The sequence below is a fragment of the Rutidosis leptorrhynchoides genome, chromosome 5, assembly GCF_046630445.1.
Source record: "Rutidosis leptorrhynchoides isolate AG116_Rl617_1_P2 chromosome 5, CSIRO_AGI_Rlap_v1, whole genome shotgun sequence".
Taxonomy (NCBI): domain Eukaryota; kingdom Viridiplantae; phylum Streptophyta; class Magnoliopsida; order Asterales; family Asteraceae; genus Rutidosis; species Rutidosis leptorrhynchoides.
Genome location: NC_092337.1, coordinates 399,746,448 through 399,754,930, shown reverse-complemented (window position 1 = coordinate 399,754,930; position 8,483 = coordinate 399,746,448).

Below are 8,483 nucleotides of genomic sequence, written 5' to 3'. Positions count from 1 at the left end.
TCTTAATCATACGGAAACGAAAATACGCAAACTCAAAGCCTAAAATTATTAATTTTTCTAGAGGATTTCAATTATATCATAATATTTAACATTCAAGAAAGCCAAGTTTCTGTAACCACACAAATCAAATTCGGGATTAACCCTAATCACATCAAACGATCAGATTAACGCGGGTAATTAACAATAACGTATATAGATTTGAGCAATTGACAACTTACACTATCAAATTACATCAAAATCAGATTTTTAGAAAATAGGGTTCATGTGATTATACCTTTTATCAACAAATCATTTATACCATCGCGTAGAGGGTGATGTGAATTGCAATCTTCGTGTAGAGTGTTTAATCTAAAAGTAAAAAATTGATGGTGATATGGGTGTGTACAAGGTCGACGATTGGAGGGAGAAAGAGCAGAAGAAATCGACTGTTTTTAGGTTGTAGGGAAATAATGCAGTCTAGGTTTTCCCTAATTAATTATACTAAGCCCTAAATCCAATTAATCATGGACTAAAACAATTAAATGGCCCAAAATAGAAATTAAATGGGTGGGGAGGGGGTGTTCGGCTGTGGCCCACCTGGGATGGGTTCCCGGGTTCTCGTTGTCCAATACAGTGTAATCGTGGTCCGTCTCAAGTGCCGTTTAAACGTACCGAAGGCCCGGAACGCTAAACCGGTCGTTAAAACGCAACCAAACGTTAATATATTAAAAACCCAATAAATTAATTTTTTTAAATTAATAATTATTAAAATAAACCCGAGCGTTTCGTTGCTCAAAAAGTAGTTATCCAAACCGTATCATTTTTATCGTATTTCTTTATCCGAAATATATATTCAAATTAATACTAACCTATATTAATTATCGTAACCCTCCAAGAATCAAGTATGTATTCAATACACATAAATACATAAAAAGTCAAATAGTTGCCGTTAAATCAACTAACAGAAAGTTAACGGAAGTGACAGAAAAAGCAGGGTTGTTACAGTACGACAAGATTAAGATAAAGTAAGGGTTGGTGTGTTGGGTTGTGACGCAAGTTTTGGTCGCGGACGAGAGACTATAATGCCCTGTTCCCTAATTTTCACAAAAGGAAAATTGATGAAGTGCTCTTGTTATATAGTTTGTTATTCGTTGGTATAAAAAAGAAAAGAAAACTACTTTTTTTTTACAGCTGTTAGGATCATTCAAGGGGGACTTAACCATCCAAGCGTTCATCTCCTACACATTTTTTTTTTTGAAAACTACTTTGTTTGGTTAGCTCTTATATTTGCGGATAGTCATACGTTCTTATTGTAGTTATTCGTTTCCAAAAAATATAAGATATTCTCATACATGTTTTTTTGTATGGTGATATTGCTCAAAATATACATATTTATCTTCGCAATATCTCCCTACTTTGGTGGCATTTCTATACGGGTTGTGATGATTAGTGAGCGGTTTGTGGTGTTTAGTCATTTCGGGACAAATATGGTCTAAAAGTTCATATTTATGCTAAGGAATCAACCCTTGAGCCAGATGAATGAACCAAGTGAAGTTTTAGAGTGAAAATGAAGTTCCAGGGTCAAAAAGCGGCGCTCCTAAGGTCAAATGTGGCGCTCCTATGTGCTAAAGCATGTGTTAATAAGATCAGCAGCCAAAAGCGCCGCTCCTAAGGTCCAAAAGCGTCGCTCCTATTCTAAAAGCACCGCTCCTGTCCAACAGCGCCGCTTCTGTTCCAAAAGCGCCGCTCCACGCACTGATTCAGCCCAAAAATTCAGCCGACCTATAAAAGCATATTTGGGATTTTTGAGTGAGAGAGTTGCGATTGGGGTCCGAAATGGAACCCTAAAAGGGTTCATTTCATCATTCTATCAAGATCAAAGCTCAATTGATGATCCAAGTCAAAGATTAGTGAAGCTAAATGCTAGATCTACATCGTCCATTCTCCATTTTGTAATTTCATTTCCATTTTAGCACTTGTTCTTATTTTCTCTACTTGTAATGATGAATACTAGTTGTCTATTTGATATTGTTCTTGTTTATCTTATGATGTTAGCTTAAATTTGTTTGTGTTCACTTGATTATGAATCTCTAATGCTAGTATTTGCCCCAAAATCAATTGAATGATGTTGTTTGAATGAATTACATGATCACGTGTTATTGTGTTAGCTAAAGATTCATTGCTATGAGTTTGTTTTAGGCTTTACTTTGATTACATATGTTGAGTAGCTCTCTTAGTGATTTGAGAAGTGAATCAATGTGTGCTTCAACACCTTGAGTGATCTAGACAACTAGCTTAAGAATTTCAAGTGATTGTGTTCTTGATCTAGGTTGGTTTTCAATTGGCCTTTAGTCAACATAGTAGTGCCGATTATCTTAAATGATTTTGATAGTTGGGGGGTTTTAAGTGATTTCAACCCAAGCATAATCTCAATAACTAAATCTTGCTTAACTTGATCTTAGAATACAATGTTTGTGTGAATTTGCAGAGTGTTATTTGATTTAAGGTTTGGTAGTAATGCTAAACATTTAATAGTTCAACAACTAATGCGATAGAAATTTAGGCAAAACGGAGCAATCCAAGCATAGAGAGGATTAGATAAGTGAATACTTCTTAGTTAATTTGATTTAAGTTCTTAACACTTTGTTATTTGTTACTTGCTACTAGTTTTTAAGTTTGTTTAATTGGGCAAGTTTTAGTTGTTAATTACAATCAATCAAAACCCCCAATCAAATAAACCCTAGGACAATTGATAGTTTCAAATATTCAACTTACACCGCTCTCTTGTGACGAATTTGATAAGAATACTTACATTGAAGTGCTATAATAACCGGGTTCTAAGTGCTCTTTAGTTGTGTGTGCTTTTTTGTAGTGTTTGAATCATATATCAATTTTGAGGGTAAAAGATGTATATCAACCACACACATCAATACTTTCTTGGCGCCTGCCGGGGAGCGGTTAGCTAGTTGAATATTTAATTTAAACTTTTAATTGTTCGATCCTTTTGTAAGAATTTCATTCTTGCAAAAGTTACTTTTTGTTATATTTGCTTGTATTCGGAAAGCGTTTATTTGTTTGTGGTGTGATTAAGCTAGATGGCTTAGTATGATGCATTGTGTGACTACTTGATGTTAAAAATCGCGAATTATGATCAATAATTGATGGGAGACTCAAGTCACATAGGTTTGGATAATGGTTATTTGGGAATGAATAATGATAACGCGTACATGGGCATGAACAATGAAGATTATATGGGTATGAATGATGGTTATGGGTATATGAATGATGGTCACATGGGTATGAATGACAACGGTTATATGGATTTGGGTCAAGCTAATGATGAGCCGGATGGTTATTGTGGTGCTTATGATGGTTGTTATCGAGACGGGGGTTATGATGATTGGTACATATATGATTTCGCCCCCATTGATCAACCTTGTAATAATGGTCATATTTCCAATTTTGACTTTATGAGTCAACCAATGGACTATTGTTATGAGGGGGATGACTCGACAAGGGATTCTTCTTAATTTCAATTTCAAAATCAACAACAAGAGGAGATCGATTCAAATTTAGTAGAGTTATTCTCACACGTTGTGAGAACCCACCTTAACCGTATGGAGGCTTTAATTGAAGAGAGAATAGATTTGAGGGAAATGTTAGAAATTCGACAAGCCTCAATTCAAAGCTTAGAGAAAATCGTGAGTTCCATGCTTCCTTTAGTTGAAAATTTTGTATCCCTACCATTTCACCACCCACCTCACCCGTAGTCTCTACTTCTTGGTCAAGGAATTGGGTCTTTTATGATGGTGATAATGATGTAAGCTTTTACTCCAAGACCGAAGTAGTGAAGATTGCACAAGTACCCGAGTCTTTGATGTGATGACCCGGGAATCTCCGACCAAATTTAAACTTAATCTTTATATGATTTCGATACGGTAAGCAAAGTCTATTAAACTGGGTCTTAAAATCTTGAACTGTTTCAAATATGTATTTGACTTTTGACTTTTCTCGACGATTCACGAACAATTGTTTGTAACAAATATGTATATATATATATATAATAAATTGAAACTAAAGATATAATTTTAACATTTGAAGTAAATATGTAAAATAAGATACAAAATAATTAATTATGTATAAATATAAATATATATGATTAATTGTTGTAATATGTATAAAATATAAATATTAAATAAATGTTATCATATAACATAATATTATATAAATGTAACATTAATATATTAAAAGTAATTAAAAGTTTAATTATAGATATTATCTTATTATTATTATTAATATTAATATCAGCATTGTTAATTATATTATAATATGAAGTTTGATATATTTAAATAGTTATAGTTACTATTGCTATCATTGTTAACATCAGTATTATTATTTTAATTAGTAGTAAAGTTATAACTTTAGCTATTAGGAATAATATTAGTATTATTATTAAATATTATAATTACCATTATCATTAAGTATTATTGTTATTATTAGTATGATTGTTATTATTAAAATTAATAAAACTATCATTCTTATGATTATTAGTATCATTATTATTTATTATCAATATTAACACATATGATTGTTATTATTAGAATTATTGATATTATTATCAATATTATTAATTTTATTATTATTATTACATATAATTAGTATTATTATTAATGTATACTTAGTTACTTATTAATACCAATTATGGAGTGTAAATAATCAGATATATTTAAGATCAATTTCATGTCATAATCAGACCATAACTAATTTTGTTTCTGGCCCTGTAAACGTTAATCAAGTGAATCAATCAATCGTACAAATCAAAGGAAAAGTCGATATCTGTTTAATTTTTTTTTTATTTAGTATCATGGTGCGACTTTGGTTACCTGATCCCATCAGCCTTTTTTATTCGAATTTGTTGTTATCTCCAATCTGTTACACATCTTTATCATTCACGAATCATTCTTCATATATACAACTGTAATTGAAATGAATTAAAAACATAATGGATAGAAAAATGCCCACGTTCCCTATTCTTCCACTTTTCAGTCATATCACAAGTTCGAATCAAATTCAAAAATGTAATAATGTAGTTCTATTAGGAATGTTTTACGTAATCTTTCTGCAAAGTTTCAAAACCCAAATCATTGTAACGAGTTTCAATTTGTAGGTCAAAGTTTTATGTTTCAAAAGTCAACCGATGTGTTCTTGCAGAAATTCGAATTCGTGTTTGTATTTCAAGTACAATTAATGATTCCAATAGTTTTTATGAGTGATTTGAAAACAAATTTGTGTAGGAGTCATAAGCCAAAACAGCCTCAATCTCGAAATCAAATTTTTTTTTCAAACCATGAAGTAACAGCAGCAGCGTTTATTTTTTTTCTATTCTTTTTATTATTTTTTTTCAATTTCAAGTTATTCAAAGATCCATATAGATCGAGTATGTTCTGTGGGAAAGTCCCAAAACTGTTTAGTTAATGGATTTTATGTATGAACTGATCTGGTCGACTAGAAGATTAAGAAGAAGAAGATAACAGGATATATCAACATAAAAATAAATGGGTTATGAATTATTCAGAGAAAACAGAAGTAGACGGATGGTTAGAGGAGTGTTCGGGTGAGCGAGGGGTCTTGGGTTCGAACCCTAGCTGTGGCATTTATTTTTTTAAGGCTTGCCTTAAAGGTAGTAATCTCAATTATTATTATTATTATTACTATTATTATTATTATTATTATTATTATTATTATTATTATTATTATTATTATTATTATTATTATTATTATTATTATTATTATTATTATTATTATTATTATTATTATTATTATTATTATTATTATCATCATTGTTATGATTATAGTATTATTATTATTGTTATCATTAATGTTATAAACATTATTATTATTATTACATGTATAAGTATGATAATTATTAACATTATAATTATTATTATAAGTATTATCGTTATTATTATGAATCTTATTATTAAGGTTAATATTATGATTATAAATAATTATTGATATTATTAAGATAATTATTATTGTATTAACGTTAGAATAGGAGTATATGTATAATTAATAATATCATTATCATTATTATTATCATTAAGAAGTAACAATAAGTATTATTAGTATTATTATCACTATCATAATACAATTTATTATTTTTATCATTAACATTAATGATTATCATATTTATAATTATTATTACAAAATATTAGTACTAAGTATTATTAAGTCTTAGGGAATAGAATCAAAACTAATATTTTATTTTATTTTAAAAGTAATATAACTCTTATATTTATTATTAGTATCATCATTTTTAATAAAGTTATCCTTATTATTATCAGAACTCTCATTTTAAAACAAATAAATATTTTGTACATAAAAATATACTTGTTATATATATTGTAATTTTATTAAAATTTCACATAATTATATCTATCAAACTTATTATTATTTAAATTCATACAAATAACAAACTATCGATTTTAAATATAGCATTAGACAAGTATGTATATAAATATAGATATTAATAAACTATATAAATATTAACTATTATAAATATATACATAAATTAAACATATATAATATATAAACTAAAGGTATAACAAGTAAATTTGTTCAGTTATGATTATATGTTTTAATATAAATATACAAATGATATAGGTTCGTGAATCCGAGGCCAACCCTGCATTGTTCAGTTCTGTCATATGTATTTTTACTACAAAATACAGTATTGTGAGTTTCATTTGATCCCTTTTTAAATGCTTTCGCAATATATATTTTGGGACTAAGAATACATGCGCTGCTTTTATAACTGTTTTACGAAATAGACACAAGTACTTAAAACTACATTCTATGGCTGGATTATTAAACCGAATATGCCCCTTTTTATTAAGTCTAGTAATCTAAGAATTAGGGAACAGACACCTTAATTGACGCGAACTCTAAAGATAGATCTATCGGGCCCAACGAGCCCCATCCAAAGTACCGGATGCTTTAGTACTTCGAAATTTATATCATGTCCGAAGGAAGATCCCGAAATGATGGGGATATTTTTATATGCATATTGTGAATGTCGGTTACCAGGTGTTCAATCCATACGAATGATATTTTGTCTCTATGCATGGGACGTATGTTTATGAGAAAAGGAAATATGAAATCTCGTGGTCTATTAATATTATGAAATGATTATTTATGATAAACTAATGAACTCACCAACCTTTTGGTTGACACTTTAAAGCATGTTTATTCTCAGGTATGAAAGAAATCTTCCGCTGTGTATTTGCTCATCTTAGAGATATTACTTGGAGTCATTCATGACATATTTCAAAAGACGTTGCATTCGAGTCGTTGAGTTCATCGAGATTATTATTAAGTCAATTATAGTTAGATATATTATGAAATGGTATACATGCCGTCAACTGTCGATGTAATGAAAGATTGTCTTTTCAAAAACGAATGCAATGTTTGTAAAATGTATCATATATAGGTCAAGTACCTCGCGATGTAATCAACTGTTGTGAATCGTTTATAATCGATATGGACTTCGTCTGGATAGATTAGGATGGGGCATCACAGTTGGTATCAGAGCGGTGGTCGTAGCGAACCAGGTCTTGTATTAGTGTGTCTAACTAGTAGTCGTTAGGATGCATTAGTGAGTCTGGACTTCGACCTGGTCTGCATGTCAAAAAGTTTTGCTTATCATTTTGTGTCGAAAATTATCTGCTTATCATTCTTAGTCTAGGCACGTCTTGCTGCATAGATTACACGAATAGTGTATAGACAAGATTCATATCTTAGCGTATCTGTTACTGTAAACCTTACCTGGCGTATCCCGTAAATTCTTCCGTAATCTACGAAACCTTTTGTTCTATATATATGGATATTCTATGTAATTAAGAATACCATCCGTTAGCCAGAAAATCATTTCATATCTAAAAATTCTTTATTCAATCGTACGAAATGGAATTCGTCATTAGTTCAAGTCACTCGGATTCTGAAATGGAATCCCACTCAAGCTCTGAAAGCAGTGTGACCGGAATGGATCAACCAATCAGTCATCATCTATTCTGGATGAATTGGGGATGGGTTCGTAGCCTCCTCAATCATTGGAGACAAGAAGAAGGTGATCCTTTCCATCCACCACATTACCCTATTGGCGAAGAACCTGAAGCACTTACCGGTGAACCTGTTCGAAACACCATCTTTTCTCTCATTTCCAGAGTATCTCGTCACGATTATATACTATACTAAATTCTAGATTATATTTATCCGCTAGTCCGAACCGAAAATCACCCTGGTGTAATAGAAGAAGTCAACAAGCTTCGCGCTCGGGTAGTGGCTTTAGAGAATATGGTGCGAAGGTTACAAACACCAGCAGCAGCACCAGTACCACCACCAATGTCAACAGTACCATCACCACCACCAACATCAACATTCGCATCCCACACCTCAACATCTTAATCTATACCTCGCACATCAACGTCATACGCACCATGGATACC